Source organism: Plecotus auritus (assembly GCF_963455305.1).
Source record: "Plecotus auritus genome assembly, chromosome: 2".
NCBI lineage: Eukaryota > Metazoa > Chordata > Mammalia > Chiroptera > Vespertilionidae > Plecotus > Plecotus auritus.
In genome coordinates, this window is record NC_137771.1 from 153,172,543 (window position 1) to 153,195,046 (window position 22,504).

Consider the following 22,504-nt stretch of genomic DNA (forward strand, 5'->3'; position numbering starts at 1 on the left):
AGAAGAGATGTGTGGTTGATTTATTTCATATGTCCTTACTGCATTTTTTTTTTACATTAAAGAAGGAGAAATGTTTCTTCATTGCATGTGACTAGTTTGTTTTTAAATCCTTCCTCTTTCTTGATGGTAACTCAGTTCTGCATAAAATGTTTAAATTCATTAACTACTAAGTAGCTGTAATTCCATGAGCCTTTTATATCTGTGTCTCAGAGAGACCATGGACTCAATTTTTTTTTTTTCCATCAGACATACTAGTTCAATCTCAAAGGGATATAAGGCAGTTTCTCCACATATGTATTAATGTAAAGCAAACTAGCACATATTTTGGGAATTTTAAGGTTTTATGACATATTAATCTATTCCCCTGGTGCTGTTCCAAAGAGTAACAGAAAATGTTAAATATTTTGTGTTTTGTTTTTTATAAAATGTAGGAGATAGACTATATTACAGCTTGGAAAACCTTTCTTTAAAGCAGTGTTCTCAACCTTTCTAATGCCGCGACCCTTTAATGCAGTTCCTCATGTTGTGATGACCCCCAACCATAAAATTATTTTTGTTGCTACTTCAGAACTGTAATTTTGTTACTGTTAATAAATAGTAATGTAAATATCTGTGTTTTCCGATGGTCTTAGGCTCTACAGCAGCGGTTCTCAACCTGTGGGTCGCAACAGGTTGAGAACGCTAGCAGGGTCGCCTAAGACCATCGGAAAACACAGATATTTACATTACGATTCATAACAGTGGCAAAATTATAGTTCTGAAGTAGCAACGAAAATAATTTTATGGTTGGGGGTCACCACAACATGAGGAACTGTATTAAAGGGTCGCGACATTAGAAGGGTTGAGAACCACTGCCTTAAAGGGTCAAATAATAAGAGGATTAAGCTTTCTCTGGTCCCTGTTGCAACTGTTCAATTCTGCTTTGATAGAGGAAAGCTGTTATAGACATGGCTTAAATGAACAGAAGTTGCCAATAAATCTTGACAAAAAATACCTGGTTGGCTCATGGGCCATAGTTTGCAGACCACCAAATTAAATAATAGATAAAGTTCCCTAATAGACTAACATGTTATAATTCCACTTTAATGAAAAAGAAAATATTCTAGAAAATTACGATGTGGTTTGATAACAGAAGTTCCTTGTCAGAAAACTGGAAGTACAGGTCTGTAAGCCAAAATTTTGCATGGCAGGCCATTTAGCATTTAAGATTATTTGAGAAGCAAAAATTATATTTCTTATCTTTCTTGCTATGTGCTCTTTCAGGGGATGTAATATACATATTTCCTTGATAGGAATTAAGACTGGGTATATTCAGATTAAAGGACCTTAAAATGCAAAGTGTATTTTAAGGAGGTTTTGATCAAGAACCACGTTATATTTATTATAAAGGTAAGATGCTATCTTGAGTAATTTATGGAATAAGAATTTAATACTCAAGCATGTCAAATTTAAAACATAACCCATATGACATTGTCATAGCATATAAGTGACCTTTCTGGGTGGTATTTCCTTGATGAAGCATTGTAAAAATATACTCTGTGTTTTTTTAATAAAATGCAAATTTAATTCAAAGTACATTAGAGTTGAATAAATAAATTTTTAATGAAACTAAAGGTTGTTTTTGAAATTCCCTGTTCTCTGACAGATTCTAAATGGCTTAATTTCTCTGTATGTCCCTTTTCCACAAGGTTTATGACTACTGTCCTATGATTATTAAATTCTGGGCAGCTTCTTCTATCTCTCAAGTACTTTGAAGGAGGATTTCATGAGCAACAAGCCTGTAAGTTACTTGCTCAACTTCTATTAAGACAACTCAACAGATCACTCACAAACAGCTGTGCTCTGTAAGTCATAAATGATAGATCATGTGTGTTGACTAAAGTATGACTCTCAGTCCGTGTTTGTGAAGAGCTACTCATCAAGAGTGCTATTTTAACTCTGTGAACAGTTATTTTAAAGGACTCTACATTGCTGAGTTATCTGAACTCTTTATAGCACCTGCCAATTTTAAAAATGACACATAGACAGGAGCGCATTTGCTCCTTTAAGTCACAGGAAGATCTGCAAACCAACTGAGGGCTCCAAGATCTAAAGGTACAGGGTTCATCTGTCCCTTAAATCCTTTCCCTCTCTTCTGGAAGGCATTTGCCTTATACATTTCATGCAAGAGTCTGACAGTGTCAGTAACCAGAAGCAAAGAAGCATCTCCGTCCCAATCTTCATTAATCTTTGATTTAATGTAAGTAGATCCTTCCTGCCTGAAAATGTATCTCGGGAGACTTGGAGTTAGAACTTTGGATAGCAATAATGTGTAGCAAAATAATACTGTAAATCTGGTTTGGAAAACTCAAGGGGAAACTCATTCACATTTATGACTTCGGCTACTTCCTGGTTCCAGTCAGGGCTGAAACACCCACAAATATGAACACTTTTCCAAATTGCGTTTTGGCACATGCTTTTCCAGTTCCTGCTGAATTCAGTAAATGTGCCAGGAGGAAAAAAAAAAATAATGTATTATGAGCAAGATTTTCTTTTTTTGCTTTTTTTTTTCCTCTTAAAAAAAATCTCCAGGACACCATTAATGCTATCAAACAGAGTGGCATGATTGCTTTTTCTTGGAACACATCACATTTCTAGTAATTACACTCCTCGTACCTTTGGCAGAACTCAGAGTCAGGATGGTGTGTGGTGGTAGGATGTGTGTGTCAGGAGAAGTACTGAGCCTTAGAACCAGGAGCGGGTGCTTGCAAATGGTAGTTGATGGGCAGCATTGTCCCACTTTGATTTTATCCTAACTTACGTTTTCAAACTATGGAATGCAAGCCTAGCTCAGAAGGTACCAGGTACCCACACTTTCACTTGTGGTCTATTATTCCCTTTCCATCAAATCTGTATCTCTGTTTTTTCTTTATAATTGTCAAATGCAATCTGCAGGACCTTAGCCTTGCCAATGGTTATGTGAGAAGATAGGATGTTAGTGACATAAGAAAATAATATTTAGGAAGAATTAAGGAAAACAGAATGATAATTTCTTATAAAGCTAAGCATATACTCACCCTATGACCCTGCAATCTCATTCCTGGGTCTTTACCCATGATGAATGAAAACATGCACCCACTAAAAATCCTGTGTAGCAATGTTTATAGTAGCTTAATCATAATAAAAACTAAAAATAATTCAATGTCCATCAGTTGGTGGATAGACAAACTGTAATATGTCCACACAATGGAATAGTACTCAGCAAAATAAATTAAATTAAAATAAAGACATGCACTATTGATACATGCATAGTGATACAACGTGGATGAATCTCAAGTGCATTATGCTAAGTGAAGTAAGCCAGGTTCAAAAGTCTATAAATTGATTCCATTTACATGACATTCTGGAAAAGTCAAAACAATAGTGACAGTAGATCAGAAGGAATGGAGGAAGGAGACTTGGAAAAAGGAACGGGGGGAATTTTAGAGGTGATGGAAATGTTGCCTATCACGATTCTGTTGTCATACATCTTTGGGCCTGTCAGAATCATGGAACTGTGTGCTATAAAAGATGAATTTTTGCAACATGTAAATTATCTCAATAAACCTGACTTTAAAACTTAGAGCTCCACTGTAGTATTAAGGAACTTAAAATACATTTCCTGTGTCTCTTCTGGTTTCCTTTGTTTAAAACCCACCTCCTTCCTCTTCCCTGAAACCAACAATTGCACCTATTATGACAAACTAGGCATAACATTGATTGTTCTTCACCAGTGCTTAATTTAATGCTTTCTGACATCTTTCCAGTCTCCACTTAACTCTTATTACCCTATTCTCTTTCTTTACTACCCTGGCTCTGAAATCCCCCACTCTCAGAACCAATAGGGGACCCACCTTTTTGGTTCTTTCATTTAAACTATCTGGAAAAGGTGATTGGGCTCAAAATTATTCCCTTTGTCTTTACAGTGGCTATGAAATGTAGACATGGCCAACTAATTTAGCTATTCAACAACTGTGTATTGATGACACACTGGGATCCAGGCACTGCAGGGCATAGGTGATCTGCACTGTGTAAGGGGGTGAGTCATTGTCCTTGTGTTACACCCTGCCTAGCATTGGAGGACTATAGAGATATTTATGGTACATAGCAGGAAAGGGAAAGAGAGAGCAATGTCTGTGGTTACAGCAGAGGTCACATCATTTTCCCTGTCAAGGTACACTGCTCCATGTGACAGCATATGATGGCATATGATTAGCAGTTGAGATCAACAGAGGGTGGAGGAGAGCAATACCTCAGCTTCTCAGCACATCATGTTAGGATGCAGCAACTTGTAGGAAAGTGCTGGTTTTGAGAACTCACCCTGCCTGGGACATTTGGTAAGGTTGAAACCTGAAGGACAAGTTTCAGCAGTAAGAGTAATGGTGGCCTTGATGTGGTGATGGTTGCAAAGCATCAGATCAAGCCGCTTTTGCACTTTTAATATTTTTTGGTCTAGACCTCCTGTGAGGAACACAAGTCTAAGAGATGTTTTGTCCTGGTTTGTTCTGTACTTCTTTCTCACTCCCCGAAAGAGGATTGGAAGCCTCTCTGGAATCTTCTCTGAGCCTTGGGGATAGTTCCATGTTTGAGTAAATCTCAATGTTAATGGCCTTCAAAACTCTTCAGACATCAGACCTCGGAAGTGCAGGAAAGGGTACAACTCATATTACCATGAATCAAGAACATCTTCTAATACTTCCAACAATAAAGAGAAATTTTAAAAAAAGTTTGAGGTCAAAGTCAGAAACCATTTCAAAGAGTTAAAATCAACATCAGAACCCAAAGCACTAACAATGCGATAAAACAGGTCTCGGACCGAATGCTATTAAGATGAATTCACTATGATTTTCTGAATGATAAAATTTCTGATTACTTTGAGTATATTAAGCATTTCTCCTCAAAACATTGTGACTCTGGGATCCTAGTCACATCATCCTCTCAGTCAAGTTGCCTTACCTATTTCACGATGCAAAACTACCACACTATGTGAACATTAAAAATACAATGAATATATAAATACATAATGACAAGGCAAGACCAAATTTTAGTCTAGTTTGTCAGATGTTAACCTACAAATTAGACTCTTGATATATTATGCTATCGCCCATTTAATTCATGTTTATTTCAGCCTCAGCCTTATGAAGCTCTTGTAGGTCTCGTATAAACTACTTTTATGTTTTTAAACTTTGGCTTCAATTACCTCTTAATTACAGATTGCATTTTTTCTTTTCACAGATTTCAGAATACTTAGTCACCAATTTAGTGTAGTATATTTTAATTCGATTCACCTAAGTTGAGATCCCCTCAGCAAAACCACATTGGATTCCTCCTATGACTTGGCACTGAGGGATGACAGAGATGACTGATCCTCATTGTCTTTTGTTGGGGAGTTGTAGGTCTTTCTCTACCTTCTATGTTCATGTCTTGCGTACAAAAGATTAGCAAGAGGAAAGACAGATTTTTATCCACTAAGTATGTATGAGAGTGAGTTTGCACAGAAAAATGTGACTTTAGGAGGTATTTAGAACTTGGGGCATAATTCTTATCAGGAGAAGAGTAGGGGGAGAAAGGCACTTAGGGGAAAATAAATGACTTTTAGGAAAGACAAATGGGCCCTTAGGAGGACAGATAGGAGATATCATTTTGTGACATCTGTTTAGGTGTGATGTGGGACATTCTCATCTCCAGTGATAACAGTCAATCTTGCCTGGTTGCTCCCAAAGCAGGGAATTTCTCTTAATTGAATTCTTTTGAGAAGCCCAACTTTTAGGCAGATAAGAAATTTCAGGAATTTAAATGTCTTCTGCTCAAAATAATTTTTATGCCACAGTGGCATATTCTAGACTCCTTTATTTCAATCTAGTAGGAGCGAGAGAAACATACAAAAATCATAAGCAAGCCACAAGTGCAACATGAGAACAGCAGAGGGACAGATGAGTTCTAAGCAAAAATGTTTTGGAATACCTTGTGAGAGCCATGAATTACTGAACAGTCCCTAAAATATTGGGTAGGACAGAGGAAGTTGGGGCCATGAGTCAAAAGGAGGAATGAGAGAGAAAGGAGCCTGGTCATTTCCTAGGATTAAGAATTCTTTTGAAATAGACTATCTTCTTGATTAAAAAAAAAATATATATATATATATATATATATATATATATATATATATTTACCTAATCTTTGGTTTTATTTACTTATCTTTTGTTGCTTTGTCTTGATTTTAATTTACATTTTATCAAATCAAATTTTCTTCTTAAACCCCTCCCCCTTTTCTTATTATCACTGGACCTATTTCTGCCACTTTGTTGCTCTGTGAACTTAAGCAAAAATATGAAAATTGTAGATAAACTACTAGCATAGCGCCTCAGACATATAACAGAATATGTGGTAGTTAAAAATCCACTGCCACTCACACATCCATGTTTAAATGTTTGATTACGTTTGTAATCACCTACATCTCTAATAGTATTTCATTTATATGGTGGTTTTGTTCAGAGTCTAGTTTATTTCAATATAGGTTTGTATTCTAAAATGTGAGCTTTCATAGCCAGCCAGGTATGATAAGAAGCCAGAATGATCAAGATGATTGAGTCTAAATTATCAATGCTAAATGGAATGGCAGACTGGTTGGAAAACATGTAAAGTGCTGAGGGCATTTTTGAAAGTGGCCCTTACAGCCGCTGCTAGAGGAAGTTGGTCAGTAGCCCCAGTGTGGTATGGGACTGGTCTAAAAGTATAAACCACAGATGTTTCTTACCCAGGCTTCAACTGCAATAAAATACTTCAGCACACAGGGATTTACAGTTTGGAAAACCACTGCAGTCTCATCATGCTCTAATTTTTCCAGTCTATTCCCTATGTCAGTTTGACTCCAACTTAGAATTGGAAAATCTGAAGTCTTAAAATAATCATGATTGGAAAAAATTCTATATATGACTCAGAGAAAATAATTTTTGGTACTAAGACAATACGTAATTATTTATTTCTTAGGTAGTACACTACAGTTGCCTTTACACATTTTTTAAAACCTAAGACTTCCCTTTCCAAAAGAAAGGAATTTATTCCCGAATTGCCTTTCACTCTTGAGGCAGGAGGCCCCTGCCCACAAGATCATGAATAGAAAGAGGAAATGAGTACAATTTGCATTGTGCTGTTTGTTGGTCACCTCAACCCACCCTGTGAAAATGATGCCCATAGACTTAGCAGTGTCTGCCCAGGGACTTTCATGAGGTAAGACATAGCTTCACAAATCAGTTGAAGTGTTTAATGCTCCACTCCCCACTTTAGTACATATTCAAGACATTTAATGAGTATAATCTGAATTTATCAATGCTCTGTGTTAATATGTCTAAAGATTTATATGTGGAACTGTAGTAAAATGACAAATGGCCGACCTTTTCATTGTTCTTCGACTCAAAGTTAATTGATATTGCTAAAAATTCTTTAAGCATGTTAGCATCCACTAAGAAAAACTGTGCGTATGAATTGGAGCCACAAAACAGTTGTGGATAGGGACAGAGTATAGGCACAGTTGACTGAGCAAGGTCATGATATCCATCATGCTTCTTTCCGAAGCAGCTGGGTCGGATCTTAGCACCATATACTCCAAACAGTTAGTGCAAATTCAGGCCATTAGTCGGTGGCAGTTCTTCATCCCACATGTTTACTAATTTGCTCACTTGCATTTTCACTTTGGCAAGTAATATGCAATTCTTTTCATACACATTATTTTTAGCTGAACAGAGGCTGCCTGGAGCTAATGGGTTGTGGACATCAGCAGAACTGGGACCTGATATGACCCCTTAGTCAAAATAATAAAAGAAGTGTATTCTTTCATTAAAAATAAATGCTTTTATTAATTAAGAAAAAGATTCATTTTTCCTTGTATGTCTTTTTCATATTTACATTATTTGTGCTGAGTAGGGTTTAGAAATTGAACTAAAAATATTTGTTGAATGAAAAGTAAAAGAAAAAGAGACTTAATAGTCCATGAAGAATCTGAAACCATGCCTGTGGAGGAGGGATAGGCAAGACTGCATGTATGTCATATGTGTGGGTGTGCAAGGTGCACAAACAAATATATGTATACTAGAGGCCTAGTGCACGAAATTCATGCACTGGTAGGGGGTGTCCTTCAGCCCAGCCAGCACCCTCTCCAATTTGAGACCCCTTGGAGGATGTCTGACTGCCTGTAGGATTGGGCCTAAACCAGCAGTAGGACATCCGTCTCACAATCCGGGACTGTTGGCTCCCAACCGCTCGCCTGCCTGCCTGCCTGATTACCCTAACCACTTCGGCCTGCCATTCTGATCACCCCCTAAACACTCCCCTGCCAGCCTGATCGATGCCTAACTGCTCCCCTGCTGGCCCAATTGACCCCCAACTGCCCTCCCCTGCAGGCCTGGTCATCCCCAACTGCCCTCCCCTGCCAACCTGGTCGCCCCTAAGTGCCCTCCCCTGCAGGCCTGGTTGCCCCCAACTGCCCTCCCCTGGAGGCCTGGTCTCCCACAACTGCCCTCCCCTGGAGGCCTGGTCAACCCCAACTGCCCTCCCCTGCAGGCCTGGTTGCCCCCAATTGCCCTTCCCTGCAGGCCTGGTCGCCCCTAACTGCCCTCCCCTACTGGCCTGGTCACCCCTAACTGCCCTCCCCTGCTGGCCTGGCCATCTTGTGGTGGCCATCTTGTGAGCACATGGGGGCAGCCATCTTGTGCAAGGGTGTGATGGTCAATTTGCGTATTACCTCTTTATTATATAGGATGTGTGTAGGGAAGGGGGTGGGTTAAAACCAGGCTACAATTAGACTTCCTTATTCTTCCTTATGATATAAAACAGTAGAAACAGATTCTTTTCTTTTCCCATTTCAACAATGAATATTAACATATTTTGTACATTGCATTGTAAAAGTAATGCTAATCCTTTCTAATAAAGAGGGACTAGTCTAATTGACCATTACACCCTCAAAGATGGCAGCACCCACAGCCAATAAAGAGGGAATATGCTAATTGACTGCCATGCCCTCAAAGATGGCGGCGCCCAGTCTCCTCAGCCCCACTGGGGCAGCAGGCACACAGCACAGCCAGACCCACCCCTAGGCGGGTCTGGCCACTCCATGCGCCTGCCTCAAGAGTCCTCCAGTCCCTTCAGCCCCCTAGACCCCCAGAGCCAGCCCAAGGTGCAGGCAAGCTTCAGATGGTAGCTGCCCAGCTGCCCAGGGCCACCCAAGGCTCAGGTAACCAGGGCCGGCCAAGGTTTGCGCTGCCTGCAGTGGCAGCAGCAGAGGTGTGATGGGGCATCACCTTCCCCTGATCACTGGGTCACCTCCTGCCCCTGAGGGCTCCCAGACTGTGAGAGGGGGCAGGCTGGGCTGAGGGACCCCCCTCCAGTGAATGAATTTTCATGCACCGGGCCTCTAGTACATTATAATCATTAAAATAATATATTAAACAACAACTGGCATAAGCATTGTGGTTAAGGATCAGATATTAGTTTAGATCTTGCCTTTACCATCTATTTCCTATGGGACACCAGACAGATTACATTATTCTTTTGACCCTCAGCTCCATATTTGTCTCAGGGAAGTAAACAACAGCTATTTCTTGTTGTATTTATGGGATTAAATGTGATGATTCATAGAAGACACATAGCATAGCCCCAGAACATTGTAAGGCCTTAGTAAATGTTAGACTAATTTTTTTATGTGAGATTAGGCAAATTATTTGTGGTCTTCATTTCATTGTATGACTTGCCTCTGTCTCAGGTGCTGAAGAGGGCCCAATACTTTTCAAATACTTGAACATCAGGAAGAGCATCAATATTAATATAGTTTTCTAGAAAACCTTTCTTAAAATAGTTTTTAAAAATTCATTTTCCTGGGGATTACTTGGACTTATAGTTAGGGCTGACTTATACATTAGGTACAGTAGGCTTAGTAAATATTCTAATTTATTTTAATCAGAAGAAAAATATAAACTTTTAGGTAAAAATATATAATATCAATATAGTCATGTTTAAACTGATGTTGTAAATTAACATTCAAAGAATTTTACTTATTTTTTTTTTTAAGGACGAAGGGACTTAAGAAGAAAGAACTGCCAAAGGCCTTTGGAAGTTTTAAGTCAGCCCTGCTTGATATGTCCAGGTAATAGACATTTCTCCAGGAGACATAGTGAGTCAGTTGAAAAGCAAACAGTAGAGTTTCATTTGTTATTTCTGCTGGATTGTTGGTGGAGGGATGAGGGGCATGGTGGTGGCTAGGTAGAGTGGTGCAGTTGTCTTGTTAGAGTGGTTCTGGTATGTTTTTCTCAGACTGATATTGACATATGTCAGCACAGTAACTTTCTCATGTGGAAGGACACAGCAGAAGGAAATATAGATGAATAAGGCCAAGGAGCGTCATGCAGATAATAGGGAAAAGGTACTATTCTTCAGATATGAGGAACAGCACCTCATTTAAAATCATAGAAATAATTTTTAAAACTCACTGGAGAGCTGAAACATAAAGTCATAGAAATATGTGAGGCTACAGATATTACAATAGCCCCTTTGCTCAAGAGGAACTAAGCTATATTTAAAACATGCTGACATGTTAAGTGCAAAGTCTTAACAAAAAGAATCTGAACTTGTTGCTAAGGCAAGCCCTGGGCTTAATCCTTGGTGCAGTTATTTGAGCTCGGTATCTGATGTCTCATAAGATAATTTTGGACGTATCAGGACGTGTCATACTTAACCAAGAGTAAGGAGGAGTCTTTCCTTTCTTGAAACTCAGTTTTGTGGTATTGTACAAAATTATATTTACAAATTGCTTTTCTTAATAGTTTGGAGCCACTTAACAAGTTGTGAAATACTAGAAATCTCCAACATAAAAATGTAAAAAATAATTTCCCAAGAGCAGAGATTTAGAAATCATTGACTTTCACTATACATGCCCAAAATGCACATTTCCTATAGCATGAATCATCTAAACTATCTTGAGAATACAATTTTGAATATACTGTATCATACTAATTCAGTGAATTTTATAGACTGTAATAAAAATTTTAACCCACAGTGTAGATAACACTGTATTAGGCACTGCAAATTTTGATCAGCCCTGCTGACTACAGTATATATGGAGGAGCTACAAATTATTCTAGAAAATCCTTTCAATTTTCTTAACCTCGGTTTCCTTATCTGTGTACTGAAGGAAGTTATTCCTGTTTTATACATTTATTGTGAGGCTGAAGTAAAACAATGTCTATAAGAGTACTTTGGAAACTGCAATGAACTATGAAAATATAAGGCATGGTTATTACTATCCTTTAGGCTCAGTTTTAATAACATGGAAATTAATTGTGATTATTTCATAAGAGTAGTAGGAAATGTGAGGCTAATTTGTGGGCTTATATTATCTGTATGTGTAATTTGACTTAGTTCTGGGCCATGATATTTCTTATAGGCCTAATAAAAGCAAACACATTTAACTATCAACAAACTCAGTTGTCCTTTGCTGCCTACTTAGCCATTCTGCAAAGTGATTTGTTTTGCTCCTTGCAAATGTGTTAGTTTATAGAGTCTCCACTGAAATGAATTGTCAATGAAAATAATAAATAGGCAACGACAACAAATTTATGCAGAATCTTTGGCTTTAGTAGTTAATTCAAGCCAATTTGATTTTAATGTTTTCCTTTGAGGCCATGATTATAAGATCTTTATACCTAAATGTGTCCCCAAAGTTAATAACCAGATGTCTAATTTTGCAGTATTAGAACCTAAATTATTTACTAGATTAGTTTTCTGAATTTGTGACTGACAAAGGCAAAACTAAGAGGACTTTGGAAACCTCTTTGAAGCTCCAGATCTTACCTGTGTTTTTTACTTTCTGTCTTTCCACTAGCAATTATTGAGTAATAATATATTCCAATTACTACTATGTACAGTATATCATTTCATATAATCTTCATAAAGATTCCATTTTAGAAACTAAGGAAACCAAACCATAGAACGTAAAAATCTTTCCAAGATGACACAGTTGTAAGTGATGGCACCTCCTCATATTCTTTCTGTCTTTTTTATCAATACTTGATTTCAGGAAAGAATTGACAAACTGATACACAATAAGGCTATAGGACATAGATGACTCATAAGAGTTAAATTCATACCTAACACAAGGAGGTGTGTATTTTACCACTAGAAAATACTCTGTAATCTATGGGGAAAAGATTATTTGGAAATTATGTCAAATGTTTGAAACTCTTCCTAAAATTTCAGACATTGGGACACAAGTAGTATCAATAAACTGAAATCATATTACATAAGTGATCCTCCCCAATTAAATAAGTGGCACCAACAGCTGTAACTGTGACAGAAGGACTAGTGCTTTACTACTTTCACGTAAAGTGTGTATTTAGGTTTGTTAACAGCTTCTCATGGTCTTTGTTTACATAAAGTCACCTGCAATGGGGTTGCTGTTCAAGTTGGCACTGGCAGTTTATGCAGAATATTTACCCTGTTCCTCCTCCAAAAATCACAACAGATAGATGATATATTGTATATGTATTTAAAAGACATGGCTACAACCAAAAGCAAGATAAACATCCTGAAAGACCAAAAGCAGATAAAAACACTAACAGTATGTGCGGCTTAATTCACAGGCCTTCTGAGTTCTAGGACAAGGCACAAGCAGAAATGACCACATATTCAGCTTCTAAGAAGCAGAGTGGGTGGAAGAACAGAGCCAGGTTCAGTGTGTAACATAGGAAACCAGGCCAGGGCACCTACGGTTTCAGGCAAATATCAAGCTGTTACCTAGAGGGTTGGGAGAAAGCACAAATAGTTGCTTCACCAAAGCTGGGTCAAGCCCCAACTAGCTTAATAATATTTCCATAATATCCTTGCATGATGAGAGATTGGTTGCCAATAAAAGAGCAAGGCAGGTAAAGACAACTGTAAAACAGCCACATGTGGAAAGGTGAGAAAGGAGAGATTAAACACAAATAAACAAACACAGAAACCAGGAAAGGCACATTGAAGAAAGCAAAGCATACAAAGCAAAAAAATTAATGATGAAAGATAGTCCTCAAACAGGTGTTAATCTGGTAACATAATTATATTTGAGTAATTTGAAAAAGACTTAATATGTCTATTTAAAATCCTAAAATGCATAAAAGAAAGAATGAACAAATGATTGTAATATGAAAAAGATGGTAAAAAAATAAAGAACACGTGGCTATAAAAAAAAAGTATTGAGGAGAATCTTGGGGGAAAAAATGTAGCCCTTGAAATTACACAACAATAACCAAAAAAGCCAAGTAAACTGCATAAACATAAGGTTGGAAGAACTGAAGAGAAAATTAATGAATTAGAAAAGAATACTGTGGATTTGATACAGAACATATGAAAGAAAGATAAAGAAGAGAAATTATGCCATTAAATTTATAATAGACTTGGAGAATGGTCTGACTTAAAATTTTCCACCCATAAAATTTTTGGAAAAGTGAAAATGACCATATTTAAAGAGATCATAACTTAGAAATATCTAGATCAAAGTACTGAGTCCTCATTTAGAAAATATAGATACAAAGATAAGCAATTTTGTACAACAGTGAAATATTAAAGTTAAAGAGAAAATTTTAGAACTTCCCTGGGAGAAAAGCAAATTATCTAATAATTAGAATGAGTGTAAGCATTGATGAGCAATAAAGGTCAGAAGTCAATGGAGTAATAGCTTCAAAGTACTGGGGAGTAGACACCATATTACAATTAATTATATACAACCTAAACTTTCATTCAAGAGTAAGCATGCTAGGAAAACATAGGATGTAGTCTCAATTGCTCTCACTCCAACATTACTCCTGGTCCACACTTGTCTCCTTTGCTGGTGCCCTTGTCAATCTTTCCAGTCTCAATGGAGTGCAAATTGAACCCCAGGTCTTGCACAGACCATAGACTGTGACCTATTTACACACACACACACACACACACACACACACACACACACACAAACTTGGATGGAGTGCTACTCTGTTTGATTATACATCTTGTTGTGAGCGGGTTCCTCATTATCTGAACCTTGACCAATGGGAAATGGGAGATGAGAGAAAGTAGGGCACATACATATCTCTTTATCTTTCCCTTTCATAGACTGCTCCAAAGTATGTTTTCTCCTTACAAACTTTCCAGAGAAGTCTTATATACTGATTGAAAACTGAGTGACTTACCTTGTCTCTTTATAACGTGTACTGCTGAGTGACTTACCTTGTCTCTTTATAACGTGTACTGCTTAGCACTGTTTCTTATTGCATCATTTGTGTCTTTCTTTGCCTCATTTCTCTTAATTTCTTCATGTTCACTGCCTTGGACTTTCTCCCTTTTCAGACTTTATTTACTAGAATTCTGGAACAAAGATAAATAGTTAATACCTGTGAATATATTCTGTGGAGACCACAGGGCAATCAATAAGAAACTTCCAAGGTGAAATAAGAAGATACTGTATTCTATTCCAGTGGATCCTTCATTTTGGATCATGTGCTTAAGAAAGATGATGCACAATCAATGCTTAATGAGCCACAAGATAATATCTTTTTTCTGCTTCCTTTATTAGTGGATGTTCTTTGATTTTATTTTATCTGCAATTACATTTTTTTTTGTCCATCTTTAACAATTACCTTTATTTTCTCAGCTTTTAAATTTAAGGGAATAAAAATGGCATATATAATTTCTATATTTAGAAAAAACTTTAAACATCCAATAATTGGTCAATGACCACCAATAATTTTGATAATTTTAAAGCAAAACACACACACACACACACACACACACACACACACACAATAACAATCTACAAGCAAAGCATATGATTTATTACAAAATTTTCTGGGATTCTACTGGCTATGTGTGATATGTGTGAAGTATGCAACCAGACATTCTGTTACATCATTTGTGTACAAAATATACTAATAATGACATAAATTACATAATTCTATCACAACATGCATTTCAAATACTACTTTCTAAGGATACAACATTCTTCCTTCCTTCCAAAAATTTGTAATTTAAAAGGCCTCAATATAAAAACATACTAAATATAATATGCAAGTATTATTTACCACATTTCTATTACTTATCAATGTGCTAAAACTTTTAATCTTAAGCTCTCACATCATTTTCTCAGTTTCACTAGATATATTTCAAGTGCTCAGTAGTCACATGTAGCCAGTGGCATGTGCTTCCAATCAAAAGTCGAGTTTACTAGCAATCAGATGTGTTATATAACAAAGACATAGTGATCCAGTATTTAATAATAATACAAAGTACAGAATTACAATGCAAATCTTACTATTCTTGTTTACATGTACTAGTTTTAGAGTTTAAACTAACTGTGTGTTTCTTTAACCATTATTGTAACCTGACATTATTCTACATTCAATGAGATTCATCTTTTAAATATCCAATAATATATAATATCTTGACATAGAAGTGGAAAGTGGATTTTTTAGTTGAATTTATTGGAGTGATATTGGTTAATAAAGCCATACTGATTTCAAGTGTACAACTCTATAACACATCATCTACATGCACTCAAAGTCAAGTCTCTTTCCGCCACCATTTATCCCCCCTTTGCCCTCTTCCAGCTCCCCCAACCCCCTTCCCTTCTGGCGATCACCATACTTTTGCCTGTGTTTTTGTTTTGTTCTTTTTAGTTTTTTTAATTTTTTGCTAAATCCCTCACCATTATTTGTTGTTTTTCTTAATAAAATGGAGTAAGAGTCTCAAACGAAGTGGATCGATGTAAGGTTAGTCACTGAGGTCCCTCTGCTCCCAGCTACCAAACCAGCATAGATTTTGATACAGCCATTTGATGATTGAAGGTCTCATTTTCTGCCAGTCGCAGAAGCCACTCCACTTTATGTACTTAGACCAGTGCTTTCTAATAGACATTTTATTGGTGATGGATATGTTCTCTGTTGTTCAATACAGGAACCACTGGCTACATATGAGTACTGAGTACTTGAAATATGTCTAGTGAAATTGAGAAATAAAAATTTTAATTCAAGTGTAAATAGCCACATTTAGCAATAGTATCATACTGAATTGCACAGTTTAAACTGTCAGAAGTGATACCTTTGTAACCTAAAAAACACATCTAGTCCAAGAGCAACTCAGAAAAGAGCCTGTCTCCTGCTATTTCTAGCATACAACATGCCCTGAACTACAACTGAATGAGGAGGAAAATCCCAGATAGGTGGGAAAAAGTGATGTGATAAAGCTCTATAAGTGTGACCCTTAGATGAAAATAAAACTATTTAGTAGACATTTTCTCTATCAAAAGTTGCTGAAAAATTAATGTGTGGAGTACCTGTAATTTATTCCTGTGCTTTGGTAAATACAGCTTTTTAAGATATCTTGTTCACTAAACTCTTTACTACATGAATTAAAATAATACAACCAACTAATCAAAACCTCCTAATCAATAGTTAATTATTTGTATTTCCCAACAATAGTGTTAGGAAATCATGTTTTAGGAAAGTCTTATATGGAACCTCCTTCCTTTTCCTTTTGGGCAAGGATCCTTTATAAATGCTATTATGGTATCATGCTCATTTCACTCAATTCACTTTTCTCTTCATAATTATACATTCACTACTGTGATTATTTTACTAAAATCTGTCTCTTCTACCAGGGTCTAAGCTCTATATAACTAGAAGCATGCCTCTTTTACTCACAGAGTCTGACATTTAATACATGCTCAATAAAATACTGAATGTGAGAGCAAAACTTATTCACACTGGGTGGGAGTAAAATTCAATATATCCTGCCTTCCAGTACGTAAAATACTCTGAATGTCCACCAACACTTTTTTTTCTCAGTAATATGCATTGTCAGTTCACTGTATTTTAATTTGTACCACTTTCCCTTTTACTTGATATAATGGGTAAACCACTTCAAATCCACTGATAATTAATGAGAAACTTAAGGAATATAACCTAGGTTAATTTAAAGGTTTAAAAATAAGTAGTAGCATTTGGAAAACTGAATGACTATTAATTTATGAAAATTGGCCAAATAATTAGCTTCAGAACTTTGAATTTTAGTAATCATTTGTTGGTGCTGTAATTCTTGTGACCTTAATCTACCCACTCATGCTAGAAAGGGACCACAAACAAGGGTAATATTTTGTGAACTTTCCCTTCACCCATTTATATTTTCTTGTTTTATCCTACTACATAGTATTTTATCATTGAAATATTTTAAAGTATGAATACAGTTCTTTCCGAATGAGAAAGTTTCTAAAATCTGTTGGAGTGACTTACCATCTATCTATTTTTTCATAGCCAAAGTTTCTTCTTTTCTTCTCTTTTGTAATATTTTTTCTAATCCTCTCAGTGGCTGAATATGCCCAATTATACTTCAAATCAATAAAATCAATATTAGCTAAAAGTACTCAACATTTCAGGGACATAATTTTACAAATCTTTAAAAAATGAGGCAAAACTTTACATTCATTTCAAGTGCTAGTTGCTTGTAATCTCTTGAAATAAGCATTGTTGCGATTTACATTCACAAACTTCTCAACTATCTCAAAGGCATTCTTCAACAAATCTTTCGTGAGTGCCTACTCTGCCAACCCCTGTGTTGTTCACATGGGATTAAGAGAATGTAGGAGACAATGCTTCATAGCGCATAACATAGTAAAGAATATAGCATAGGCTGTTAGTGGCCAACTCAGTATCAATTTTGACTTTATTTCATAGTAATTGGACAACACACTATTTGGACAAAAGTTGGACAATAAATTACCTAGAAAAAAAGATTATATTCCCATCCTTACCTCTAGCTAGATGTGGTCATGTGATATTTATTTATTTATTTATTGTCAATGACATGTAAATATATATCTTGTAGGACTGTCTGGAATGCTCTGTAAAGAAAATTGGGAGATGTGTCCTTTACCATGATCATTATCTCTCTTGCTTCAACCTGAAAAAAGCTGCAACCTGAAAAACAGGCCTAATCAATAGAGCTCCAGCTGGCTTCTTGGACCAACAGGGGCCTTGAGGATGGAAGCTACACTGAGGAAGTCAGAATAAAAAGATGAAGGAAGACTTGATGCTGTACTGGGGACTTTTGAAGCCACCACATAACCGTGAACTTTTGTCTTGAGAAACATTTTTTGTTTAATTCCATGTTTATTAAGTTGTTTTATGTTTGTAAATTAAGATAAAATTAACAAGTATATGATAGCAAATAGTAGCTATGTAGTTGCTCTTTTTAAAATATATTTTTATTGATTTCAGAGAAGAAGGGAGAGGGAGAGAGAGATAGAAACATCAATGATGAGAGAGAATCATTCATTGGCTGCCCCCTGCATGCCTCGCACTGGGGACCGAGACCGCAAGCCATCACCTCCTGGTTCGTAAGTTGACAACCACTGAGCCAGGACACCCAGGCGATATGTTTTTTTGTTTTGTTTTGTTTTGTTTTGTGTGTGTGTGTATGTGTTTTATAGCTGTGTAAACAAAACATTGGGGAGAGAGTGATTATATCAGCTTGGTGAGGTCAGAGTGGCTATTCAGAAGTACTGTCATTTGTATTAAGTCTTGAAGGCAAAGTGGGAGTTAACCAAGTAGAGAAGATAAGAAAATACATTACAAATAGAGTAACACCCACAGGGTAAAACATACAGAGTGCTGTTTGTTTTAATACCTGTTAGTAGTTTAGTAATGGTTTACATAGCTAAATTAGGAGATACAACCATCAAAGACCATGCACATGAAGGAGTTTTATCTGTAGGTTATGAAAAGTTTTAAATCAGAAGAGTGATGTGATTAGTTTGGGATTTATGAAAATGGATTAGAGGTAAGTTAAGGTGAAGACTGGGATAATAGTTTAAAATAGAAAACGAGTTAGGGTAAAATATTAGGGCAGTAAATTAGGAGATAGTATAACATATAACTTAATATATTATCTGTAGAAATGGAGAGGGGTTGAAATAATGATTATCAATCAATAAATCAGTTGCTTTGGAGGTTGTCACATATAAAAGATCAAGGAATGAATTTCAATATTCAGCCTTTTTATTTTTATAAATTATCAATAAAGAATTTGAAAATAAAATGTAGCCCTGACTGGTTTGGCTCAGTGGATAGAGCGTCGGTCTGCGGACTGGAGGGTCCCAGGTTCAATTCCAGTCAAGGGCATGTACCATGGTTGCAGGCACATCCCCAGAAGGGGGTGTGTAGGAGGCAGCTGATCAATGTTTCTCTCTCATTGATGTTTCTAACTCTCTATCCCTCTCCCTTCCTCTCTGTAAAATATCAATAAAATATATTAAAAATAAAATGTAAATGTTACTATTTGTAACAGCATAGAATAACATAAAATATTCCAAAAAACTATAATAAAAGATATATAAGATTCTTATACTGAAAAATCAACAAAGTTTATTGACAGAAATTAAAGACATAAAGAAATGGGAAATAGAATATTTGTAGTTTGAAGAAGCTATTGAAAAAAATGCCAGTTTTCCCTGAGTTAACTAATGGATTAACTACAGTTGTAATATAAATCTCAATACTTTTTAAAAATACATATATTTTATTGATTTTTTACAGAGAGGAAGGGAGATGGATAGAGAGTTAGAAACATTGATGAGAAACATCGATCAGCTGCCTCCTGCACACCCCCTGCTGGGGATGTGCTTGCAACCAAGGTACATGCCCTTGACTGGAATCGAACCTGGGACTCTTCAGCCTCAGGCCGACGCTCTATCCACTGAGCCAAACCAGCTAGGGCAATCTCAATACTTTTTAAACATGTTAAATTGATTATAAAATTATCCAATATAATTTTGAATAAAGATTTACACCATTGAGATCATGATTTATTATAAATCAACAATAATTAGGTCATCAATGTATTCACATAAAGTGGAAAAAATAAACCAGAGTAGAAATAAAACAGAACAAAGACTATAAAAACAGACCCATATATATTGATACATGTTTACCACAAATGAGATAATGCAGTACTGTATAGTGGAGGAAATAATGGGCTGTTCAAAAATAGTGCTAGGTTAATTAGATAGCCAAATTAAAAAAAAAAAAAAAGAATCCTGATCCCTACCCTTACATCATATAAAAAGATGAAAGGTAAAACAAACAAACAAACAAACAAAAAAACTGAAAAAAACAAAACCTTCTGGAAGATACTATAGGAAAATATCTTCATGAACTTGAAGTAGTAAACTATTTCTTTAAAATAATACAGAGAACTAACTATAAAAATAAAAACTAATAAATTGGGTTACATGACAATTGAACTACATTCATCAAAAGAGTATAGAGCAAACCACAGAGAAGGGAAATATATTTACAATATAAAATACATATAGGCTACAAAGGACTCATATACAAAATATATAAATAATTTTATAAATAAAAAAAAGAAAACTCAATAAAATGAGAAAAAGACATAAGCAATCACATTCCAGAAGTGTTCAATCCTATTTAATAGAGGTGATATGCAAATGGACCATCATGCCCTCACAAGATGGCTGCCTACAACAAGGCCAGCAGGGGGGTTAGTGAGGGATTACCAAACGACTGAACAAGCAGTCTGCGTGGGGTGACCAGGCCAGCAGGGGAGGGCAGTTAGGGGTGAATAGGCAGGCAGAGGGGGGCAGTTGGTGGTGACCTGGCCAGCATGGGTGGGAAGTTAGGGGCGATCAGGCTGGCATGGAGAGGCAGTGAGGGGCAACCAGGTTGGCAGGTATGTGAGCCATTAGAAGCCAGTGGTCCAGGATTGTGAGAGGGATGTCTGACTGCTGGTTTAGGCCCGATCCTTTGGAATCAGGCCTAAATCAGCAGTTGGACATCCCCCGAGGGGTCCTGGATAGGAGAGGGTGCAGGCTGGGCTGAGGGGACCCCCCTGTGCACAAATTTTGTGCACCAGGCTTCTAGTTAACTTATAAAAATACTAGAGGCCCAGTGCATGAAATTCGTGCATGGGGCGGTGTGACCCTCAGCCCAGCCTGCACCCTCTCCAATCTGGACCCCCTCGAGGGATGTTCGACTGCCCATTTAGGCCCGATCCTACCTGGATCGGGCCTAAATGGGCAGTCGAACATCCCTCTCACAATCCAGGACTGCTGGCTCTCAACTGCTTGCCTGCCTGCCTTCCTGATTGCCCCTAACCACTTCTGCCTGCCAGCCTGATCACCTGTTAACCACTCCCCTGCCAGTCTGATTAATGCCTAACTATTCCCCTGCCAGCCTGTTTGCCCCTAATTACCCTCCCCTGCAGGTCTGGTCACCCCTAACTGCCCTCCCCTGCAGGCCTGGTCCCCCCCAACTTCCCTCCTCTGCCAGGCTGGTCACCCCTAACTGCCCTACCCTGCAGGCTTGATTGCCAGAACTGCCGTCCCTTGCAGGCCTGGTCCCTCCCAACTGCCTTCCCCTACTGGCCATCTTGTGTCCACATGACGGCAGCCATCTTTGACCACATGGGGGCAACCATCTTGTGTGTTGAAGTAATGGTCAATTTGCATATTACTTTTTTATTAGATAGGATAGAGGCCTAGTGCATGGATGGGGGCCAGCTGGTTTGCCCTGAAGGGTGTCCCGGATCAGGGTGGGGGTTCTCTTGGGGTGTGGGGTGGCCTGGGCGAGGGGCCTGTGGTGGTTTGCATGCTGGACACACCCCCCAGCATCTCAAGTGGAGGCCCTGGTATCTGGGATCTATTTATCTTCTATAATTGAAACTTTGTAGCCTTCAGCGGAGCCAAGCCTCCTGTTCACTCTGTGCACAGCCATTTTTGGGGGGATTAATGTATCTTCTATAATTGAAACTGTGTAGCCTTGAGTGGAGGCCTGGCTGGCCAGAGTGTGTGGAAAGCTTGGCTTCCTCCATTGCCAGGGAAACCCAAACCTCCTGCTCGCTCCGTGGCTGCAGCCATCTTGGTTGGGTTAATTTTCATACTCACTCCTGATTGGCTGGTGGGCATGGCTTGTGGGTGTAGCGGAGTGGTGGTTAATTTGCATATTACTCTTTTATTAGATAGGACTAGAGGCCCAGTGCACGAATTTATGCATGGTTGGGGTCGGGCTGGCCCACCCCAATCAGAGCCAATTGGGCTGGGCTGGCCAGGGGTAGGGGATGTGGGAGGTTGGCTGGTCAGTCCCGCCCCTGATCTGGGGGGGCAGATGATCAAGGGTGGGTCTGCCAGGTGGAGGGGCCTCGGGCATTTGGTGGGTTGGCCCTGCCCCTAATCAGGGTTGGGGGGGCGATCAGGGATTTGGCTGGCTAGGGGAGGGGCCACAGGTGGTTGGCTGGCTGGCCCCGTCCCCCAGTCGAGGGGACAATTTGCATATTAGACTTTTATTATATAGGATTCTAATCTAATTAGTTACTATGGAAATGCAAACTGAAATCCAAATTTCTCATTGCATGTCAACTAAAATGACTAAAGTTAAAAAAAAAAAGATAATACTGTGTGTTGTCAAGAATCTTGAAC

At 37.8% G+C, this 22,504-nt stretch overlaps 1 long non-coding RNA gene across 2 annotated transcripts; it reads left to right on the forward strand.

The window, feature by feature from the left end:
- Nucleotides 1-2,018: 2,018 nt before the first annotated feature.
- Nucleotides 2,019-20,143, forward strand: LOC308241630. 2 transcript variants are annotated; one of them, XR_013959873.1, is made up of 4 exons: nt 2,019-2,239; nt 10,079-10,153; nt 17,896-19,121; nt 19,770-20,143. It is a non-coding gene; the product is annotated as an uncharacterized lncRNA (long non-coding RNA). The 2 variants fall into 2 exon arrangements; XR_013959874.1 differs by having other exon boundaries at nt 17,896-19,111.
- The last annotated feature ends 2,361 nt before the right edge of the window (nt 20,144-22,504 follow it).